This window comes from Salvelinus alpinus, chromosome 2 (genome assembly GCF_045679555.1).
Source record: "Salvelinus alpinus chromosome 2, SLU_Salpinus.1, whole genome shotgun sequence".
Lineage (NCBI taxonomy): Eukaryota > Metazoa > Chordata > Actinopteri > Salmoniformes > Salmonidae > Salvelinus > Salvelinus alpinus.
The window spans coordinates 16,473,613-16,498,624 of record NC_092087.1 but is presented as its reverse complement, the minus strand read 5'-3'; the positions used below and the strand labels follow the sequence as shown (position 1 = coordinate 16,498,624).

General features: G+C 40.5%; 1 protein-coding gene and 1 long non-coding RNA gene across 3 annotated transcripts in view; one reads left to right on the top strand and one right to left on the bottom strand.

The window, feature by feature from the left end:
- The window catches only part of LOC139554847 (caM kinase-like vesicle-associated protein), a 40,697-nt gene extending 18,262 nt beyond the window's left edge, over window positions 1-22,435 (bottom strand). Inside the window, exon 1 of one of the 2 annotated variants that reach the window (XM_071368028.1) lies at window positions 22,117-22,435. The gene's annotated coding sequence lies outside the window, so the exon portion shown is untranslated. The remainder of the gene's footprint in view (window positions 1-22,116) is intronic. The other variant, XM_071368049.1, reaches the window with a different exon arrangement.
- On the top strand, window positions 9,988-10,443 carry LOC139550709 (uncharacterized). The gene is made up of 2 exons (XR_011670116.1): window positions 9,988-10,180; window positions 10,275-10,443. It is a non-coding gene; the product is annotated as an uncharacterized lncRNA (long non-coding RNA).
- Window positions 22,436-25,012: the final 2,577 nt, after the last annotated feature.

Here is a 25,012-nt window from a genome sequence, read left to right as displayed (position 1 = left end):
TAATTTTAAGTGCATGTTGTGATTTTTTTAACCATTCCTGAACCTGTGACCAGAAACAAGCTACATAGATCATTGATTCTGGTATTGCACCTATTGATTCTGTCTCTTTGCAACAAAATTTACAGAACTGATATTGTTTTATGCCCCATATGTATAGCATTCTTTTGGTGACAATAATTTATATAATAATTTAAATTGAAAAACTAAGTGTTGAATCACGTGTAGTTTTTTGTACCAGTTCATAAACCATGTACCATGGAATTAGTACATCAACAATATCCTCCCATTTATTTTGCAACCTGTATGGTGCAGCTGTCCACATTTTTGTCCTCAGATGAAACTGGTATATTTTTCTATTTATGTCAGTTCCTTTCAGCCAATTTGTATCTTTAATATATGGCAGGCAAACAAGTTCCCTACGTTCTCCCTTTTCCACTTGGATTTTTGTGGTAGAGCTGCAATCAGTTGGTTGTAAATTTGGATTGAGCAGATATTCCCATATATTTTCCATAACTGCATATGTGACTTAACTCCTCCATTTCTATTCATAATTTCATTCATATTTTTTTTTTATTTTTAATTTCCATAAAGAACGTTTTTTTAAATTAAATCAGTATATTTGAGTTTAACCATAACATTGTTCTATCTTTCCTGGGGGATAAAACTGAAATTGTAACCAGCTTTGTATGGCTTATTTAAGACTTTAAACAAAATTTCATTTTCAATTAGTCAGAAATGAGAAGTTGTAATCTGTATGAAGTCAAAAAGGTAATTTTTGAACAAAGGATGAGGCTTAATAATCTACTGGAGAAACTGTTGGGGTTTAAGTATAAATTATGTATGAGTGAAGTTTTTAGTGAGAGGTTTAAAGCTTTAATATTTAATAATTTTAGCCCCCCAAACTCATATTCATTATATAAATAGGCATGTTTAATTGTGTCTGGCTTAGCATTCCAAAATGAAATATTTTTTGCTCATGAGATTAAAAAAAAGAAAGAGTAATCTGGAGTAGGCAGTGCCATTAGTAAGTAAGTAAACTGTGATAGGACCAAAGAGTTAATCAATGTGATTTTCCATAAATAGACAAGCGTTTACCTCTCCATGGTTGCAGAATCTCATCTATTTTTGCAAACTTTCTATTGAAATTGATTGTGGTAAGTTCATTTCTATTTTTTCAGATGTGACTACCAAGTGTGTCTACTTCACCATCCGCCCATTTTATTGGTAAACCACAAGGCAATGTAAACACAATTTTTTAACAATCCAATACGTAATATGGTACACTTGTCATAATTAGGTTTTAATGAGACTGTGCAGGGATCCAGAATGCGGACTTAAGAAATAACTAGAGTCATCTGCATACATTGACACTTTTGTTTTTATTCCCTGGATTTCTAACCCCTTGATGTTCTTGTTGGATCTAAACTTTAATAGCTAGCATTTCAATGGCCATAATAAATAGATATGGAGACAACGGACAGCCTTGATTTACTCCTCTTAAAAGTTCAAAACTTTCTGAGAAGTAACCATTATTTCCATCTGGGGTTGCTGTACATAACTTTAACCCATTGTATAAGAGATTCACCAACATTAAAGTAATCCAGGCATTTATATATAAATTCTAGTCATACTTTATCAAACGCCTTTTCAAAATCTGCTTTGAAGACCAGACCCGGTATCTCCGATGTTTCATAATGTTCAATTATTTAAAGTAATTGACTTATCTCCAATATATCATCCATGTAAAAAACCTGTCTGATCAGGATGAACAATATCTGGAAAAAACTTTTTTATTCTATGTGCTATGCATTTCGCCAGGATTTTCACATCACAACATTGAAGTATTAGAGGCCTCCAGTTTTTTAAATGGACTGGATCTCTATACTTACCACATGGGTCCTGTTTTAGTAGTAATGAAATCAAACCTTCTTGTTGAGAACCTGAAAAGTACAGTGGACATGGAGGAGACTGAAATGAAAACATGATAAAAATATTTTGTTTCCTCTTTCAAAATATAATTTGGTGAATCATGGAGAACTCCATTTGTAACACGTTTCTGTAAAAAGAAATTGGCCAAAATTCTATGTTGAAGATTCAAGAAAAATTTGGTGCATTTTTCACCATTTTCCATCCAATTTGCTTTATTTTTGTCTAACATTACACTTGATCGTTCTTGAATAAGTACCTCAATTTCTTTTTGTTTTTCCTCTAACCTATTTTGTGCCTCTGTAGTACAGTTTCCATTACCATCTACCTGCGCTGTTACTTCCTCCATTTCCTTTATTAGTCTAATCTCTTATTAAGACCTAAACTGCTTTTGTTTTAATGAGTATTGTTTTGAATGGCCTCTAAAAGTACCTCTGAAAGTGTCCCATACAATAAGGAGATTTGCTGTACCTATGTTGTACAAAAAAAAGTAATTTATGAATTATTTTGTCTTCGTTAAGAATAAATTGTCACCCAATAGGCTTTGATAAAATGTCCAATATCCCCGTCCACTTGGAAAATATGTAAGAGTTATATGGAGGCCAATTAGATGGTGGTCCAATCGCATCTGGTCTCCTATTAATACTTTTTTAAACTTTTGATGCCAGCAAGAACGAGACAAGGAAGTAATCAAGACGGCTAGCTTGATTAAGCCTCCTCCATGTATATCTCACTAGGTCAGGGTTTTTCAACCTCCATATATCAACTAGTTCTAATGTATCCATGATCTTTGTGATCTTCTTAAGTGCTTGAGGGTGATAGTTTGTAGAATGATTTCCTTTACGATCCATTGAGGTACTTAAAACCCTATTATAATCTCCCACCATAATAATAGATTATTTCGTTGCTTGTGAGCTCAATAGATTATTATATATACTTTTGAAAAAAAGTGTGGATCAACATTATTTGGCCCGTAGAGATTAATTAGCTAGATCCGTTTTTGGTCCAATAGCATATTTAAAATAATCCATCTTCCTTGTGGATCTGTTTGCACAATCGGATCAAAATTTGTATTAATTAGTATAATCACCCCTTTTGTGTTTCTTTGCCATGACAAAAATATATTTCTCCCTCCCAGTCCTTTTTCCACCCAACCTCTTTTAGCCATGATTTTTTTTATATTTTTTATGATCTGCTAAGCCATTACAATTATAACTTGCTATACTTATTTTCCCACTTACAATAACAATCAATCAGCCTGTTACCAACGCTTAGTAAACTTCTGGAAAAAATTGTGTTTGACCAGATACAATGCTGTTTTCATAGTAAACTAATTGACAACAGAATTTCAGCAACCTTATAGGGAAGGACACTCAACAAGCACAGCACTTACACAAATGACTGGCTGAGAGAAATTCATGATAAAATGATTGCGGGGGCTGTCTTGTTAGACTTCAGTGCAGCTTTTGACATTATCGATCAGTCTGCTGCTGGAAAAACTTGTGTTATGGCTTTACACCCCCTGCTATAATGTGGATAAATAGTTACTTGTCTAACAGAACACAGAGGGTGTTCTTTAATGGAAGCCTCTAAAATATAATCCAGTTAGAATCAGGAATTCCCCAGGGTAGCCGTTTAGGCCCCTTGCGTTTTAATTTTTTTACTAACAACATGCCACTGACTGAGTAAAGCCAGAGTGTCTATGTATGCGGATTACTCAACAGTATACACGTCAGCTACTACAGTGACTGAAATGACTGCAACACTCAACAATGAGCTGCAATTAGTTTCAGAGTGGGTGGCAAGGAATAAATTATCCCTAACTATTTCTAAAACTAAAAGCAATGTATTTGGAACAAAAGACTCACTAAACCCTAAACCTCAACTAAATCTTTTAATAAATAATGTGGAAATTGAGCAATTTGAGATGACTAAACTGCTTGGAGTAACCCTAGATTGTAAACTGTCATTGTCAAAACATAAATGATGCAGTAGTAGCTAAAATGGGGAGAAGTCTGTCCATAATAAAGCGATGCTCTGCCTTCTTAACAACACTATCAACAAGGCAGGTCCTACAGGCCCTAGTTTTGTCACATCTTGACAACTGTTCAGTCGTGTGGTCAGGTGCCGTGCTGCCCTGGCTCAGAACAGGGCAGTACAGCTGGCCCTTGGATGTATACAGAGAGCTAATATTAATAATATGCATGTCAAGCTCTCCTGGCTGAAAGTGGAGGAGAGATTGACTTCATCACTACTTTTATTTATGAGAGGTTTTGACATGCTGAATGCACCGAGCTGTCTGTCTAAACTACTGGCACACAGCTCGGACACCCATGCATACCCCACAAGACATGCCACAAAAGTTCTCTTCACAGTCCCCATGTCCAGAACAGACTATGGGACGCACACAGTACTACATAGAGCCATGACTACATGGAACTCTATTCCACATCAAGTAACTGACGCAAGCAGTAAAACTAGATTTAAAAAACAGATAAAAAAACACCTTATGGAACAGCGGGAACTGTGAAGCAACAAACAGTGGCACGGACACATGCATACACACACGATAACATACGCACTATACATACACATGGATTTAGTACTGTAGATACAGTGGGGCAAAAAAGTATTTAGTCAGCCACCAATTGTGCAAGTTCTCCCACTTAAAAAGATGAGAGAGGCCTGTAATTTTCATCATAGGTACACTTCAACTATGACAGACAAAATGAGAAAACAAATCCAGAAAATCACATTGTAGGATTTTTTATGAATTTATTTGCAAATTATGGTGGAAAATAAGTATTTGGTCAATAACAAAAGTTTCTCAATACTTTGTTATATACCCTTTGTTGGCAATGACAGAGGTCAAACGTTTTCTGTAAGTCTTCACAAGGTTTTCACACACTGTTGCTGGTATTTTGGCCCATTCCTCCATGCAGATCTCCTCTAGAGCAGTGATGTTTTGGGGCTGTTGCTGGGCAACACGGACTTTCAACTCCCTCCAAAGATTTTCTATGGGGTTGAGATCTGGAGACTGGCTAGGCCACTCCAGGACCTTGAAATGCTTCTTACGAAGCCACTCCTTCGTTGCCCGGGCGGTGTGTTTGGGATCATTGTCATGCTGAAAGACCCAGCCACGTTTCATCTTCAATGCCCTTGCTGATGGAAGGAGGTTTTCACTCAAAATCTCACAATACATGTCCCCATTCATTCTTTCCTTTACACGGATCAGTCGTCCTGGTCCCTTTGCAGAAAAACAGCCCCAAAGCATGATGTTTCCACCCCCATGCTTCACAGTAGGTATGGTGTTCTTTGGATGCAACTCAGCATTCTTTGTCCTCCAAACACGACGAGTTGAGTTTTTACCAAAAAGTTCTATTTTGGTTTCATCTGACCATATGACATTCTCCCAATCTTCTTCTGGATCATCCAAATTCTCTCTAGCAAACTTCAGACGGGCCTGGACATGTACTGGCTTAAGCAGGGGGACACGTCTGGCACTGCAGGATTTGAGTCCCTGGCGGCGTAGTGTGTTACTGATGGTAGGCTTTGTTACTTTGGTCCCAGCTCTCTGCAGGTCATTCACTAGGTCATTCACAATGGCACCTGTTTGAACTTGTTATCAGTATAAAAGACACCTGTCCACAACCTCAAAAAGTCACACTCCAAACTCCACTATGGCCAAGACCAAAGAGCTGTCAAAGGACACCAGAAACAAAATTGTAGACCTGCACCAGGCTGGGAAGACTGAATCTGCAATAGGTGAGCAGCTTGGTTTGAAGAAATCAACTGTGGGGGCAATTATTAGGAAATGGAAGACATACACGACCACTGATAATCTCCCTCGATCTGGGGCTCCACGCAAGATCTCACCCGTGGGGTCAAAATGATCACAAGAACGGTGAGCAAAAATCCCAGAACCACACGGGGGGTGTTTTTTTTGGCCATAGTGGAGTTTGGAGTGTGACTTTTTGAGGTTGTGGACAGGTGTCTTTTATACTGATAACAAGTTCAAACAGGTGCCATTAATACAGGTAACGAGTGGAGGACAGAGGAGCCTCTTAAAGAAGAAGTTACAGGTCTGTGAGAGCCAGAAATCTTGCTTGTTTGTAGGTGACCAAATACTTATTTTCCACCATAATTTGCAAATAAATTCATTAAAAACCCTACAATGTGATTTTCTGGATTTGTTTTCTCATTTTGTCTGTCATAGTTGAAGTGTACCTATAATGAAAATTACAGGCCTCTCTCATCTTTTTAAGTGGGAGAACTTGCACAATTGGTGGCTGACTAAATACTTTTTTTGCCCCACTGTATGTGGTAGTGGTGGAGTAGGGGCCTGAAGGAACACAGTGTGTTGTGAAATCTGTGAATGTATTGTAATGTTTTTAAAATGGTATAAACTGCCTTAATTTTGCTGGACCCCAGGAAGAGAAGCTGCTGCTTTGGGATCCATAATAAATACAAAAACCCAAGTTTAAATTACACTTACCACAACCAATGTTTGTAAACTTACCATTAAAAAGCACCATGATGATTAAGTGTCCATATAGCTGTCATGACGTTGCCCTCTTTGGGTACAGCGAGCACCTTTTCTATGCACTATCCCCCTACCTCCCTGTCTCCTACACCCAGGCTTCTGTGGTCAGAGAGGTCGTAAATTCCTGGAGGAGATTATCTCCTCATGCCACAGTATAGAGAGAGAGTGAGTTTTCATAGAGAGAACAAAGGAATTTCTTCAACCTCACAGAACTTGAGGTCCGAACAATATTTATTTTCTGGAGACTGTATAAAAGATCGGTGAAGAATCCAGGTACGAATTGGTCCGTTTGGTACAATTTTGTGAAACTCATGAGAGACAATACAGCCACATTACCATAACGCTGTTTATACAATAGCCTCAGCTATGAGGCTTACATCTAATTGTTGTATAAGATGAATGAGTGAGGATGATACTGTTTGTGAAATTGTGTAATGTGATTTTGGACTGTTTAATGAAGGAAACTCCAATTCCCTTTGGAGTTTAACTAAATCAGAGCACCACCCATGAGCACAGTTATGGTCTGGCACCATGGGACAGGCCCTTTTCTGCTCTTCCGAATGAAACCCCCACCCGGGTTTTCTATCACCAGACCAGCTTACCTCGATAACGAAAGGGCCAAGGTTTGAGAGGAGACCGAGCTTACCTCAATTACGAGATGGCTAAAGGTTGCAGACCAGCTTACCACGAGAGGGCCAAGGTTTGAGTAGAGACCATAAACCTAAGGCTTGAGTAGATGGCAGAATTTTTTAACCATACCACATGGTTAAACTCTTAGACTATCGATACCGACAGAATAAGAACAAGTCTTTGATATTAATTACTAGTCTGCAGCTAGGAATTCGGTATCATTGAACGCGAAGACCGACAACCGCCGAAACATCTACATGAATGAATGTCACTCTGAACTATCCATTCTAACCACGACAGAGAGAGGGCGGACAGACTCTCCAACAGAAACTAACTTTAACAGAGATCCCGACGACACACTGAGCGTAAATATATATATTGATTGCAATTGTTCCCGAATGAGTGAGCGTTCATGTGCAAAGGATTAGCATTTCAATTGTTATAATTATCACTCTGTCTAACAAGCCGCCATACCGGTTTAGCTCACTAGGGCACATCCCCCTATCATTTCTTTGTAACCTTATCTTGTTTGTTATGCATTTCTGTGAGTACTTAGTTAGTAAATAAATGATTTTAAGACAATTGATGTATGGATGACTCATAGTGAAGACTGGGTTCGTGCAGATAACCAACAATTTACGACGTTTGGAATGAGACTAACGTGAGGTAAAGAAGAATTCATTAATCAGAAGACTAAGTGATCAGATATTAAAATATCTGAAAGTTATATTAGGAAAATTAGAACTTAGTAATCTAAATATTTTCCTTGGTGCCCCGACTTCCTAGTTAATTACAGTTACACGATTTGGTAGTTTAATCACGTAATAATAATAATTACAGAGAATTTTTGATAAAGATTAATTCTTCAGTTTTAATGATGCCAAAGACAAAACATAGCTGTACCATAATAATTTGCACTGTTAAGCATACTGTAGCTGCAACTTTGTAAACCTCCAATTGTCCTAATATTCCACCCACTAAAACCTCCCCCCATATCTAGGTCTGTTGTCACTAAGACCATCAGACCATCTCCCTGACTCATGACGCACCTTTGCGTCCGAAGGCAAACCCTTGGCCGCCAATTGGCATTGGCCAGAGGGAAATATGGGCAGTCCCATGATAACATAAATACCTATGAGGATGGAAGTAAGTAACATGGAAAACAGTCCGAAAAAAAAAAATAGTAACAATAATAGATCATATTAATAGAAATAATAAAACGGTACAATCTTATAAATGCATGCTCATATTTGAAAGTCCTAGCAAGACTATAAGCATGTCAGCCCAGCCTGCTCAGTTCATTGGATTCAATTGTTCGAAAAAAATGGGGGAAAAATAGAGAAAACAACCTAAATATTACGCAAGACAAGTCCTTTTTTTAATGTCCATTAAATACAAGACATATTTCATGTAGTCCTCATTATGTCCTGTTGTCGTCCAACAAAGAAAGGAAGAATAAAGGAACATAGATTCTAATGCCCGCTAATGATTGAAAGTAAAAATTTGTCTTCACATTCTATCCTGCTGTATTCCTGTTGTATCGTGACATGGAATTTGTTCTTAGCTGACTTGCCTAGTTAAATAAAGGTTACACACAAACACACACTGACCAAAAAGTTATTTTGTTGGCATTTACGTATGTCCCCATTACCAGTAAAACATAATCAAAACCTATTTCTTTCACTTACTTGCTGTTTCGTTGTTCATTAGCTCAGTCTCAACCAGGATTTCATCATACATGTCAAGCAGTGAAGTTTCAGCTGTCTGTTTGTGGCCTCTCTTCCTCGGTGCGCACTGTCACTGTGTCCATTTCCATCGCTTGTTCACAGCCTCAAGTTCTTTAATAAGTTTTAACCCCACCGTCTGTGTCGGCAGTTTTGTTGAGCAGGAGTTTCAATGCCATGACAGAGGGTATTACGTTTGCTGCAGATGCAGTTGATTAGCTTATTTCTCAAGTCAGTTGTTCAAATGGCACTAGGAGTGTGTTCATGTTTCCAAGTTTCAAACAGGTTGTCAAATGCCATTGAAAAGGCAGCAGCGGAATGAGAACCAGCACATTCTTGACCATGCAATATGGCTTTCGTCAGTACAAAATCCTCGTCGACCCACTGTGCTGTCCGACTCAGCATGCTCATGGGGCTGACATCGCTGGTCCAAATATCAGTCGTGACGCTAATAGCAGTGACGCCCATAGCAACTAGCTCATAGATGTGCATTTCAACAATACTGTGTACAACATCTGAAAAATAGCGCCTACTTGGTAGTGTGTACCTGGGCTTGAGGTGCTCGATCAGTCGGTGAAAGCCAACTTCATCCACGACAGAGAACGGTTGATTGTCAAGGGCAATGAATTCCATTATCTTGCCGTTAATGGATTTCGCCTTTGAGTTGTCCAGCTGAAAATGTCTTACTCTTTCAAATGAGTGCTCGACTTGAACTTGTTTAGTTGTTGGAAGAGTGAGCTTAGTATTTTTCTGGTTTTGTTCTGTTGTAGTGTGTATTTTTCGCGGCGTCATTACGTCATCTACTTACGTTATATAGGTATGCACGTCAGCTTTGACATCGGTTTTGCACATCGTCGTTAAACTAGACAATCGGGCCGATGCCAATGTTGCCATTTTTAGCTAATATCATCCGATTCTGATATGCTCACCGAAATATTGTGCATCCCTAGTGGTTTCCATAGCTCATTTCGTACACTGAACAAAAATATAAAACACAACATGTAAAGTGTTGGTCCTATGTTTCATGAGCTGAAATAAAAGATATCAGAAATCTTCCATATGCACAAAAAAATGTATTTAAAAAATAAAATGTTGCACACATTTGTTTACATCCCTGTTATTGTCACGAATCCCGCTTCCTGAGTCTGTTTTTGCCTGTGTTCTGTCCTGGAGTGTTTTTCCGGTGTCCTGGAACGCACCCTGTCTGGATGCCGGGCGACATAGCTAGTTGGGAGATCTCTGATTACCCGCACCTGTATCCCATCAGCTATCTGCACACCTGGTCCTGATCATCACCCCTCCACTTCATAAGCTCTGACCTGACATCCATTCCCTGCCGGATCGTTAGCCATGAACAGTATGTTGTGCCAGCGTATCAGCCTCCAGTTTGATAGAGTTTGTTTTGTACGTCTTGCTTGCCTTGAACTTACCTCCGTTTTTTCTGTCTACAGTCATTCACCCGGAACACTCATCCCATCCCTACCTGGTCGTCGGTGACTTCAGTTACTTCCTTGGATCTGCTTACTCAATTCCATCAACTCACCTCCGCTGCCCGCTCCGCTACTTGGATTTTTCTATCACTACATTTACACTTGTAAATAAATACTCACCTTCGTCTTACTCTCCTTGTCCTGGTCTGCTTCTGGGTTCTACTTTAGATAATCGTGACAGTTATAGTGAGCATTTATTTATCTTTTGCCAAGTTAATCCATCGACCTGACAGGTGTGGCATATCAAGAAGCTGATTAAACAGCATGATCATTACACAGGTTCACCTTGTGCTGGGAACTATAAAAGGCCACTCTAAAATGTGCAGTTGTGTTGCACAACACAATTCCACAGATGTCTCAGGTTGAAGGAGCCTGCAACTGGCACACTGAATACAGGAATGTCCACCAGAGCTCTTGCCAGATAATGGAATGTTACTCTACCATAAGCCACCTCCAACATATTTTTTGATAATTTGGCAGTACATCCAACTGCCCTCCCGTGTAACCACGCCAGGACCTCCACATCCGGGTTCTTCACCTGCGGGATCGTTTGAGACCAGCCAACCGGACAGCTGATGAACCTGTGGGTTTGCACAATCGAAGAATTTCTGCACAAACTGTCAGTGTCTCAAGGAAGCTCATCTGCTTGTTCTTTGTCCTCACCAGGGTCTAGACCTGACTGCATTTTGCAATCATAACAGACTTCAGCGGGCAAATACTCACCTTCAATGGCCACTGGCATGCTGGAAAAGTGCGCTCTTCATGAATTAATCCTGGTTTCAACTGTCCCGGGCAGATGACAGACAGAGTGTATGGCGTCGTGTGGGTGAGCGGTTTGCGGACGTCAACATTGTGAAGAGAGTGCCCCATGGTGGTGGTGGGGTTATGGTATGGGCAGTGATACCGGGCCGTCAATGCACAGAGATACCGTGACGAGATCCTGAGGCCGATTGTCGTGCTATTCATCCACAGCCATCACCTCATGTTTCAGCATGATAATGCACGGCCCCATGTCACAAGGATCTGTACACAATTCCTGGAAGCTGAAAATGTCCCAGTTCTTCCATGGCCTGCATAGTCAACAAACATGTCACCTATTGAGTATGTTTGGGATCAATGTATATGACAGCGTGTCCCAGTTCCCGCCAATATCCAGCAACTTTGCACAGCCATTGAAGAGGAGTGGGACAACATTCCACATGCCACAATCAACAGCCTGATCAACTCGATGCGAAGGAGATGTGTTGCACTGTATGAGGAAAATGGTGGTGACACCGGATACTGACTGTTTTTCTGATCCACGCCCCTACCTTTTTTTTAAGGTCTCTGTGACCAACAGATGAATATCTGTATTCCCAGTCATGTGAAATCCATAGATTAGGGCCTAATGAATTTATTGAAATTGACTGATTTCCTTATACATTTTTGAAATTGTTGCATTTATATTTTCTTTCAGTGTAATATTCAGCCTCATAATACTACTATAAGTATCATACAATAACCAGGTAGCTTAGCGGTTAAGAGCACTGGGCCAGTAACTGAAAGGTCACTGGTTTGAATCCCCGAGCCAACTAGGTGAAAAATGTGTCGATGTGCCTCTGAGCAAGGCACTTAACCCGAATTGCTCATATAAGTTGCTCCTCATAAAAGTATCTGCTAAATGACTAAAATGTCAATTCTTCTCCCAGGTGTGACGCAGGTCGGTGCCTGGCCACCAGCCACAGACATGCCCCTGATTCCTGTCATGAGCTTGGAACTTTCAAAGGTTAATTCTTGTGAAGCACTGGTGACAGGGAACAGATGGTCATGCACAACACCAAGCTAGGAAACAGACGTTGCCTTTCAGAACGCTATGACCATCGCCGTGTATTTCACCCCCCACTTGGTGGACTTTGATTAAATCAACCTCAATGCACACTAGATTTAGTATAAAACAAAAACATAGATTGGTACCATCAGCATCTAGGACAACAGAAAACCAAACACGTTTGATCATTACACAACAGCAAGGAAATCCTAAAACGGCATGAAATCACTGGTGAGAAGAGAACAGTGAGAGATCTCTGCATCAAGCAGGTGTGTGAAGCTCCTCTTTATCTGTTTGATCTGCTGTTGACAGTATAGAAGCTTCTGACTTATTGTTTTAAGTCAGAGATCTTTATTCCCTCTTCGTCACGCTTTACCGCCTGATCTGACCATTCTGTTCTGATGTCGTTTGTTGCCATGGTTACCAAGTCCTACATAAGCGTCAGGGGTACAGTGAGGAGGGGGGATAGACGCATTGCCCGTCCACACTGTGTTGTACAGGAACAGAGCTAAATTTAGTGGTTGGCTAGTCTCGTCATGCACGCCTCACTGGGTTTTTGGATGCAATACAAAAACATTTTTGGTCTCGCATCAAAAGATCAAAATAGGAGATCCTTCATGGAATGATTTTAGTACCTTCAAATAGATTGAATAGTGAGTACTCATCAGCTACAACCCAATTTAAAATGCATTTTTATCTACAAGCACATGAAGCATGACGTGAACAATTTTTTCTTGTTCACTGTTATTTCTATGAATGTAAACACTTAACTGTAAAACCAGGCCATAATTAGCTATTGTTGTTTAACCTTATTAACAGACCAGGTTCCAAGGTTCATGGAAGGTAAACTGATAGTTGTCTGTAGTCTTTCACAGCTCTCTGTAGTTATCCAATGGCAATCAATGACTAGTTGAAGATTTACATACAGTGCATTCGGAAAGCATTTTCCAATTTTTTTAAAGTTACAGCTTAATTCAAAAATGTACAAAATTATTTTTCCCCCCTCATCAACCTAGTGAAAACAGGTTGTCAGAATTCTTTGCAAATGTATAAAAAAAAGTTTTTACATAAGTATTCAGACACTTTGCTATGAGACTTGAGACTCGAAATGGAGCTCAGGTGCAACCTGCTTCCATTGATCGTCCTTCAGATGTTTCTACAACTTGATTGAAGTCCACCTGTGGTAAATTCAACCTGTCTATATAAAGGTTCAACAGTTGACAGTGCATGTCAGAGCAAAAACCAAGCCATATTAAAGGAATTATCCGTAAACCTCCGAGACAGGACTGTGTCGGGGCACAGATCTGTAGCAAAAAATGTCTGTAGCATTGAAGGTACCTAAGAAGACAGTGGCCTCCATCATTCTTAAATGGAAGAAGTTTGGAACCACAAAGATTTCTTAGAGCTAGCCGCCCGGCCAAACTGAGCAATCAGGGGAGAAGGGCCTTGGTCATGGAGGTGACCAAGAACCTGATGGTCACGCTGACAGAGCTCCAGAATTCCTCTGTGCAGATGGGAGAATCTTCCAGTGGGAGAATGATCTCTGCAGCTCTCCACCAATCAGGCCTTTATGGTAGTGGCCATATGGAAGCCACTCCTCAGTAAAAGGGACATGACAGCCCGCTTGGAGTTTTCCTTAAGGCACCTAAAGGACTCTCAGACCATGAGAAACAAGATTCTCTGGTCTGATGAAACCAAGATTGAACTCTTTTCCCGAATGCCAAACGTCACGTCTGGAGGAAACCTGGCACCATTCCTAAGGTGAAGCATGGTGGTGGCACCATCACACTGTGGGGATGTTTTTCAGTGGCAGGGACTGGTAGACTCGTCAAGATCGAGGGAAATATGAACAGAGCAAAGTACAAAGAGATCCTTGATGAAAACCTCCAGAGCGCTCAGGACATCAGACTGGGGCGAAAGTTTACCTTCCAACAGGACAACAACCCTAAGCACACAGCCAAGACAACGAAGCAGTCTCTTCGGGACAAGTCTCAATGTCCTTGAGTGGCCCAGCCAGTGCCCAGACTTGAACCCAATCTAACTTCTCTCGAGAGACCTGAAAATAGCTGTGCAGAGAGGATCTGCAGAAAAGAATGTGAGAAACTCCCTAAATACAGGTGCCAAGCTTGTAGCATCATACACAAGAAGCTGTAATCGCTGCCAAAGGCACTTCAACAAAGTACTGAGTGAAGGGTCTGAATACTTATGCAAAATGTGATATTTCAATTTAATATTTTTAATAAATGTGCTTTGTCATTATGGAGTATTGTGTGTAGATTGAGGGAAAAAACTATTTAATCCATTTTAGAATAAGGCTGTAACGTAACAAAATGTGGAAAAAGTCAAGGGCTCTGAATACTTTCCGAATGCACTGTAAGCAAAATACAGCATGTTTAAGCTGGAATGAAATATAAATTGCCATCATTTGAAGTTCCCCTTAAACTTGGAACTTTTTGTACAGTGAACAAAAATAAACACCACATGCAATTTCAAAGATTTTACTGAGTTACAGTTCATATAAGGAAATCAGTCAATTGAAATGAATTAATTAGGCCCTAATCTATCGATTTCACATGACTGGTAATACCGATATGCATCTGTTGGTCACAGAGACCTTAAAAAAAGTAGGGGCATGGATCAGAAAAGCAGTCAGTATCTGGTGTGACAATCATTTGCCTCATGCAGTGCGACATCTCCTTCGCATAGAATTGTGGCTTGTGGAATGTTGTCCCACTCCTCTTCAATGGCTGTGCGAAGTTGCTGGATATTGGCGGGAACTGGAACACGCTGTCGTACAGGTCAACCCAGAGCCTCCCAAACATCCTCAATGGCTGACATGTCTGGTGAGTATGCAGGCCATGGAAGAACTGGGCCATTTTTAGCTTCCAGGAATTGTGTACAGATCCTTGCGACATGGGGCCGTGCATTATCATGCTGAAACATGAAGTGATGGCTGCACATGAATGGCACGACAATGGGCCTCAGGATCTCATCACGGTCTCTGTGCATTCAAATTGCCATCCATAAAATGCAATTGTGTTCGTTGTTCGTGGCTTATGCCTGCCCATACCATAACCTCACTGCCACCATGGGGCACTCTGTTCACAACGCTCGCTCTCACAACGCCATACAGTTCCCGGTACAGTTGAAACCAGGACTCATCCGTGAAGAGCACACTTCTACAGCGTGCCAGGGGCCATTTAAGGTGAGCATTTGCCCACTGAAGTCGGTTACGATGCCGAACTGCAGTCAGGTCAAGACCCTGGTGAGGACAACGAACACACAGATGAGCTTCCCTGAGACCGTTTATGACAGCTTGGGCAGAAATTCTTCGATTGTGCAAACCCACGGTTTCATCAGCTGTCCGGGTGGCTGGTCTCAGACGATCCTGCAAGTGAAGAAGCTGGATTACACATGGTCTGCCGTTGTGAGGCCGGTTGGACGTACTGCCAAATTCTCTAAAATGACATGGAGATGGCTTATGGTAGTGAAATTAACATAAAATTCTCTGGCAAAAGCTCTGGTGGACATTCCTTCAGTCAGCATGCCAATTGCATGCTCCCTCAAAACTTGAGACATCTGTGGCATTGTGTTGTGTGACAAAACTGCACATTTTGGAGTGGCCTTTTATTGTACCCAGTACAATGTGCACCTGTGTAATGATCATACGGTTTATCAGCATCTTGATATGCCACACCTATCAGGCGGAGGGGTTATGTTGGCAAAGGAGAAATGGTCACTAACAGGGATGTAAGCAAATTTGTGCACCAAATTTGAGAAAAATACACTTTTTGTGAGTATGTAAAATCTCTGGGATCTTTTATTTCAGGTCATGAAACATGGGACCAACACTATATACAGTGGGGCAAAAAAGTATTTAGTCAGCCACCAATTGTGCAAGTTCTCCCACTTAAAAAGATGAGAGAGGCCTGTAATTTTCATCATAGGTACACTTCAACTATGACAGACAAAATGAGAAAACAAATCCAGAAAATCACATTGTAGGATTTTTAATGAATTCATTTGCAAATTATGGTGGAAAATAAGTATTTGGTCACCTACAAACAAGCAAGATTTCTGGCTCTCACAGACCTGTAACTTCTTCTTTAAGAGGCTCCTCTGTCCTCCACTCGTTACCTGTATTAATGGCACCTGTTTGAACTTGTTATCAGTATAAAAGACACCTGTCCACAACCTCAAACAGTCACACTCCAAACTCCACTATGGCCAAGACCAAAGAGCTGTCAAAGGACACCAGAAACAAAATTGAACATTAATTGTCACCCATGGGAATATTGATCAAACTGACCTTGGAAGTGGTGTCATTGGGGAGATGTGATTTTCCCTTACAGCCATTTAGCAAAGGAAATAAGTGATTGCTTCTCTCCATATTCTCTGATTGAGTCTGTACAGAGGCACTGCCAGTAATACCGTATACCCTGGTTCGGTAAAGGAACGGTATGAAGGTATGAAAATCTGAATACCGCCCAACGTTAGTTGAAAATATAGCCGACATATGTAAAGAGAGCGAGAACAGCTGATGCGGGAGTCGATCCGTGGACCGTGCGAAGTCTAGTCCCTAACGACCTGTGCCAAAAAAAAGAAGCTAAATACATATACACTGCTTTTAATAGGATAGTTGTGGGGGTGGGGTTTCAAAATCATTACATAGAATGGTAATTCACACCTAGGTTTGCTAGAGACTACTACTTGAGATTTTGGTAGTTCCGAAATATAGCCTTTACATTCGATGTTAATTAGGAAAAAACAACAGCCTCTCTCCCCTCTCGTGTCTGATACATTAAGCTTGAATGTTACATAATGTCGGCTGGACACATTAAAACACAACCACTACGCAGGCGTCATGGAAACCAACACAAAGCATGCTACATGTACAGAGGGGACAGAACAGAAGGCAGAACAGTCCGCCTCTTTATTGAAGTGTTTTTCAAACATTATCTTCATCACAAAACACTTACAGATGCGCTATCTTAATTGGACCAGTTTCTCACAGCAGGGAAATAATCCTGCAGCAACAGGAAATGTGGATTATAATTAATGGTACATTTTTCGTTATGACAAATCAAGTCTGAAGATGAGTGGAAATTACAAAAACTTTAGATGCCTTTTTATACCTCAAATACACCACAGTGGTGCGTCCTTTAAAAGTTGCAGCGTACTGCGGTACAGCTTGCATGGTACCATTAATGCTAGTTAGTGCTAGTTTGACCACCAGAGGGCATCTTTGAGAAGCATTTGACAGCCTTCAATAGTAGCTGTACTAGAGAATTTAAAACCTTTTTTGTAAGAACATAGTATATGGGACTGATTTGAAAAATGTTTGCTTAATTAAATGTGATTAATATTATTGTGTTTATATTCCAAGAAAGCGCAAAACGGTGCTAAAATAGTTGTAGGCTATTGCTTCAAATCCTACTGCTTGTAACTTCAATATGCTCTTTAAATAAATAGATATACACCACTAACAGGACATTACTCAACAATAGTGAGACTCATGTCATCTACGGTAGGCTTACAGTATATCGAAAAATATGACATGACTCTCCGTCCAATAATTACATATAGAGGATTTGAGGATTCTAAATTAAAACCAAAAGCTGCCTCATGGGTCTTCCGGTGGCGGCCACAACGGGTATCTGTTGCGACACATTTTGCATTGTGATGCAGTGACTTAGACAGCTGCGCCACTGGGGAGCCCCCATCCACAAAGTATCAAAATACAGAGAGGTGTTGGTAAAGGTATATTGTCCTGCTAATAGCTCATAATGGGCTATTATAATACTGTACATGGTGTCCAGGTCAGGATAACCAAAACATGTATTTATTAAAGACCATCAGAAAGAATGTTGGTACTTATTTATTTTGATACAAAGCCATGAACGAGTGAGACTCAGCTTTATGTAGGTGCCGCTATATGACAGTGCCATCAACTTGACAATATATAGCAATATTTGAGGTTATTTCTTTTTTTTTTATAACGTGAGCGATTGTAATCTGAATAAAGGCCAAAATAATATTTGTAAAGGCCAAAACATTTATTTATGTTCTTAGAGGGAGAGAAATGCTGGACCAATTGTGCGCTGCCCTATGGGACTCCCACTCACGGTTGGATGTGATACATAATAATAATACTTTTTGTTGTATTATTTGTTTTGTCTTTTCTGGTGGATTAACCTGAAATTGCAACCAATCATGGCCGGTTGTGAAACAGCCAACCTAACTAAGAAATACATTTCACGATAGAATTCTCCCCCTACCCTCCTTCTAGGCAAGTTTATAGTCCAGCTACCTGCTAATAGCCATAATGGCGCTGTACAACTTGACCATGTGTGTTTGAAAGAATATTTTCCAGTAAGCATCTATTTGTTTACCTTCATTAGACAACTTTGTTTCAATATTTCTGTAATTCAGTGATATTTATTCCCATAGTAATTATAACTAAATAAACATTTTGAAAGAGTATTTTTATCATTATTTTATCAATGAAAGCATAAAAATGCCATTATTAGTCAAATTGTTTAAGTTTGAACGTGCAGACTGGCACTAAGAACAGAGGGAACGTTTCCTTAGTCAGAGCCATTATTAGTGCAATGCCCCTTAAAGTGTTTTTCTGTGCTACCCAGTGCGGCGGGGTGGCAGTCCACCCCCCCCCCCCACTTCCTCCTCCTCCCTTCCCCATGGGCTAGTAGGTCCGTCTTCTGTGCGGCCCATCCCGTGCCCCCTGCCCTCATGAACCTTGCGCGCTTTCAGTGGATACAGCTGGAGAACTGCAAGGCAACCCCATTGTGCGCCACTCTGGAGCCAAGACCAATATATATTGTCCTGATAATAACAGCGTTAATAATATATCTGTGAGAATATCCAAGGGGCTTTTATACAATTCTAAATGAATAATAATAATAATAATAATTGCTTTGTTTAAAAAATAACATTTTGGAGATGATTTTGTTTACAAATAACGTAAAATGAGCGAGAAAAAGGCCATTCTTGAACATGGGGTGAGACATTGTTACTAATTTGTAAATAAAACCAGTTTGTTATTTAGAATGATTTATTTCTGTTTTTAGAGTGAGAAAAACCAAAAACCTACAGTCATCTCATGTGTCTCCCAGTCAAGGCTGGCACAGGTATTGAACAAGCATCTGTAGCAACACAGTCTTAGACCATTGTACTGTACAAGCGCACAGGCGCTGTACAACGTGAATGGTCGGGAGTGGGCTACAGTACTACAGTAAGAGCAAAATAATCCTAAGAAAAGAAAAGAAACTTAGTGTAACAACAGTTTTAGTAATACTGAAGTCGTGCACAATTATCAGTTTCTATTTAGGTTTATGTCGCCCATTCATTGTCAGACACACAGTAGGACCCAAAAGCATAATCAGTGCTCTAACTCCCTCTTGTGCTGGTCTGGAGTAATGAGGTGATGACGCAGGGTACCGTACTAAACCACAAATTACCTCTAAATCCTGCATCATAATGGCAAAACTTTAGTGGAGCAACCACTGTACAAGTGCGCATTTCCTAAAGCTGAGGAAAATAATCTGCGTCATTAAGGACTAAAGATCAAGACTCTGAGGAGAGGCAGATGATGTAAATCAAATGTACTATTCTTCTGACAGGCCAGAAAAATTCTGATCTGAAAACCTGGATAAAAAATACCATTCTCCTACATTGCCAGGTGCATCTTTCCATACAGCTGTAACAATAGAAACTAGTATTAACAGGGTTATTATTAAAAACTATATTAACAATAGAAACTCTATTAAACAGGGTTAGTGATAAGCAATGGCTCCATCCAAGCCACTGACCCACCACTGTCATAAAGTTCCTGCTCTGTGACGGCATATACAGTGCATTTGGAAAGTATTAAGACCCCTTGACTTTTTCCACATTTTATTACGTTACAAATTTATAAAAATTCAAAAATATCTTATTTACATAAGTATTCAGACCCTTTGCTAGGAGACTCGAAATTGACTCACGTGCATCCTGTTTACATTGATCATCCTTGAGATGTTTCTACAAACTTGATTGGAGACCACCTGTGGTAAATTCAATTGATTGGACATGATTTGGAAAGGCACACACCTGTCTATATAAGGTCCAACAGTTGACAGTGCATGTCATGAGAAACAAGATTCTCTGGTCTGATGAAACCAAGATTGAACTCTTTGACCTGAATGCTAAGCGTCACTTCTGCAGGAAACCTGGAACCATCCCTACGGTGAAGCATGGTGGTGGCAGCACCATGCTGTAGGGATGTTTTCCAGCAGCAGGGACTGGGAGACTAGTCAGGATCGAGGGAAAGATGAACGGAGTAAAGCACAGAGAGATCCTTGATGAAAACCTGATCCAGAGCGCTCAGGACCTCAGACTGGGGCGAAGTCTAAGGACAATGGGACAACAACCCTAAGCAAAGACAACGCAGGAGTGGCTTTGGGACAAGTCTCTGAATGTCTTTGAGTGGCCCAGCCAGAGCCCGAGCTTGAACCCGATCGAACATCTCTGGAGAGACCTGAAAATAGCTGTGCAGCAACGCTCCCCATCCATCCTGACAGAGCTTGAGAGGATCTGCAGAGAAGAATGGAGAAACTCCCCAACTACAGGTGTGCCAAGCTTGTAGCGTCATACCCAAGAAGACTTGAGGCTGTAATTGCTGCCAAAAGGTGCTTCAACAAAGTACTGAGTAACAGGCTACACAAGAAAGCTATTGTGGCACAGTCGATGGCACACTGGGCTATGGGACAGAAGGCTGTGGGTTCAAATACCCCTGCGGTAAGCTCACTCTCCTTGCCGGTTTCATTACACTCGTGTTGGAAGTGGTCAGTTCAAAGTCTAGTTTTGATTTACATTTGGATGAGTTGTTAAATAACGTGAATTCAATGTGAATTTAACAAAAATGTAAACAATATCATTGGATTTAGATTAAAAGTTGGGTTACAAAAATACGAAATGCACTTATGTTGATGACTTTTTGCAAATCCAATTAGCTTTCCAAGTTGATTTAACGTCATCACATAGATTTTGTGTTGAAATGACGTGGAAACAATGTTTATTCAACCAGTTTTTGCACAGTGGGTTACATCCACAAGCGTGCGTATGCTTGGTATCCACGAGCATGCGAGGACACGCTCTTTGGGTCGGAGGGTGCTGTCTGATACCCAACAGTGAGGTATCGCTGTATCAGAAGTAATCTGACTCCTTTTAGACAGTAAATTCACTTGAGAGGGTAACAATGACATTATATGAACAACAAGTGGAGGGGTGCAACCTGATTAGCAGCAAGTCTTCATGTGGAATAAAGAATGAGGAGGAATCACTCTGACGATAAGTGAGAAGGGTGTTATATGATAAATTAATCTGCTGGATAAAGTGACAGGGATACAGTGAGACTGTTATAACCTGCAGAGCTGAGGGAGATGCTGCAGCATTAGATGCTGTGCCTTAAACTTTGACTGGGGAAAGGAAAAGTGCACATGGTCATAATATGATGTGACCAGTGTCATTTCCAATAGTCATGCATTATTAATGGATTTTGGCTTGAATGTCGTTATTAATTAGTTATTTGATACGCAATCAAATCTAACGATATTCTAATGAAAATACATCTATTTTCATCCGATTCCTGTATATATTTTTTCAAATTCTATAATCCTTTCAAACGTCTCAGACAATTATAAAAACAGTTCACTTTCATGTGTTCACATTAAATGGAATTGTTACATTGCTTTTTGAAATTCACCATTCTTGTATTGTAACTCAAATTAACCTTCGAGTGGGAATACAGCGGGCACAAAGTTTTCGAAACCTGCAACATGCAGTGAAGAATGTCCATCAAGAAAGCCATTAAAATTGTAGTGAAACCCAACAAAATGACACCAAACACATTTCTAGGTTTTTCATTCGGAAATGCTTGAGATATCGTAGTTAACATTTTACATTTTAATATGTCCAAAGTGCGCGCTGCTCACTCACCTGAAATTACTCTGTCAAAAATGTGTCCACTTTTTCAGTTATTTTCTTTCTTTACGCGTGCTTTGTGGTAGAAAGAACTTGATGAGCGTTAGGTTTTCGTGCGTTAGTTAGCAGTGTATACTTTTATTCCCTGTTCAATAAAAAAGGTAGATCCTGGCTCATCTGCTCCATCAACTGCTTCTTTACGAGAGCAACACGACGAGAACATGAACAGCGATGGTAGGCAGCCTACTCTACTAACCAACGTTCAGGCAAGGAAGGCGTGGTGTGCGTGTGCATACACGTGCGAGTGGGGGACGGGCAAAATTAAATCAACCACTCTTTCCATTGATGTAAACCACATTTATAACAAAAATATTTGTATGAGCATATTGAGAAAATCGACGAGTCATTCATCATATTTTCTCCCATCAACAGCAAAATCCATCTATTTGTTGGTGCAAATAGATGAGTTTAGCAATACAGATTTATATGTAAAAACGTAACATGAAATAGAAGACTGCTGCTTTCCACATGCAGTGTATGAACTGTTTAACATGACTGGTAATATGGTGACCACATGTCCTGGATTGTGCTAGACAGTCCTGCATTTTGGCCCTTTGACCTGCAACCAAACAATCATGTCCGGCATTTTATCAACAAATTGAAACACCACTAATTTCTATATAAAAAATGTAGATTTGTCAACATCTTGTATTTCAGTCAGACATTCCAACCTATCTCTTGCAGTCACTTCGCGTTTATGAAAATATAGGCCTGCATATATCATAAGGATTAAGGATGTGGTAGCCTAAGCATACTGTTGATGTTAAAGATCTGAGTTCTGATATTATGCACAGTGCAAAACAAGACCTGGGCAATGTCATAGACATAGGCCTATCTTCACCCAATCATATTTAGCCAATCCTTTCGGGGGAAATTCCAGCTAAATTTGTGAAAGACAGTTAGGCCTAACTACTTACAAAAATCATGCTTCTGATGAAGAGCTACAAAGGTAAGTAAATAGCCATATTAGACTGAAAAATATAAGGTAATCTCTCATGCTCATTAGTTGCTCATTCAACATATTTGCTGCTACTTCACTCAATCCCATTTTAAATCTCGCTTCCTAAATGTTTTACATTCCCTGAGACCAACCAGAAATGTTTCCTTGGCCAAATATTCCCAGATTTAAATTATACAGCCACACATGTGGTCTCGCAAAAGAGTAGACTTCAATTGCTCATTCTGTGCAGCAGACTGCAGGGGTGTAGTGCTGCTAGAGCTCACTGGAGTGTCCCTCTGCCACTTCTCACAATGGTGCTCCTTGAGTAAAGTCAGTTCAATGCTGAATCAATCTCTTGGAAGATCACATACTGATTAGTTAGTATTTTCTACATAACAGAAACCAGGGGTGAAACTTTCACTGGGAACGGGGGACATGTCCCCCCCACATTCTGAAATGGCATTTTTGTCCCCCATAGTTTTAACCATTGGAATGTGATTCAAAACAAGGCAAAGTTGTGCTTTAGGACCATGCAGACGCCTCCGAGCGGTCGTGTAGGCTGTTTGGAATATTTATCACTTCTAAAACCAAAGTTGCGCCCCTGACAGAAACAAATATAGTAGCATGGTATAAATAACATTACTGTTACACCAAAAACTCATTTCTTATGAGATTTTAGGATTATTAGCTGAATAGTAAAAAAAAATCCCATGTGGCCAAAACTCAAGTGTGCACCACTAGACAGAATGTGCTTTGAATTTTTCCCCACAAAAGGGCTTTATGACAGGCAGAAATACTCTTCAGTTTCATCAGCAGTCCGGTTGGCTGGTCTCAGATGAGCCCTCCTGTGAAGAAGTAGGATGTGGAGGTCTTGGGCTGGCGTGGTTATGCGTGGTCTGGTCAAATTCTCTAAAACCACGTTGGAGTTGGCTGAAATGAACATTAAATTCTCTGGAAAAAGCTCTGGTGGACATTCCTTCAGTCAGCATGCCAATTGCATGCTCCCTCAAAACTTGAGACATCTGTGGCATTGTGTTGTGTGACAAAACTGCACATTTTAGAGTGGCCTTTTATTGTCCCCAGCACAAGGTGCACCTGTGTAATGATCATGCTGTTTAATCAGCTTCTTGATATGCCACACCTGTCAGGTGGATGGATTATCTTGGCAAAGCAGAAATGCTCACTAACAGGGATGTAAACAAATTTGTTCACAACATTTCAGAGAAATACGCTTTTTTTGTGTATGGACATTTTTATTTCAGCTCATGTTGCATTTGTATTTTTGTTCAGTATATTTTGTTAACACCATCTGCTCTAATTTGCTCAAAAAAACAGTAATTCTCTGGGTTCGCGCCCAGGCTCTGTCGCAGCCGGCCGCGACCGGGAGGTCCGTGGGGCGACGCACAATTGGCATAGCGTCGTCCGGGTTAGGGAGGGTTTGGCCAGTAGGGATATCCTTGTCTCATCGCGCTCCAGCGACTCCTGTGGCGGGCCGGGCGCAGTGCGCGCTAACCAAGGGGGCCAGGTACAAGGTGTTTCCTCCGACACATTGGTGCGGCTGGCTTCCGGGTTGGAGGCGAGCTGTGTTAAGAAGCAGTGCGGCTTGGTTGGGTTGTGCTTCGGGGGACGCATGGCTTTCGACCTTCGTCTCTCCCGAGCCCGTACGGGAGTTGTAGCGATGAGACAAGATAGTAATTACTAGCGATTGGATACCACGAAAATTGGGGAGAAAATAGGATAAAAAAATAAAAAACAGTAATTCAAGAAGATCTAAATGCATATTTACATGAAACTGATTGAGATCAAACGATTGGCATGCGGACAAAGTTTGGACATTTCACTGGTAAAATGTGAAGATTTATCATCATTTATCATGACAGTGATGATGCCATGGCCTATTTTGAAATGAGG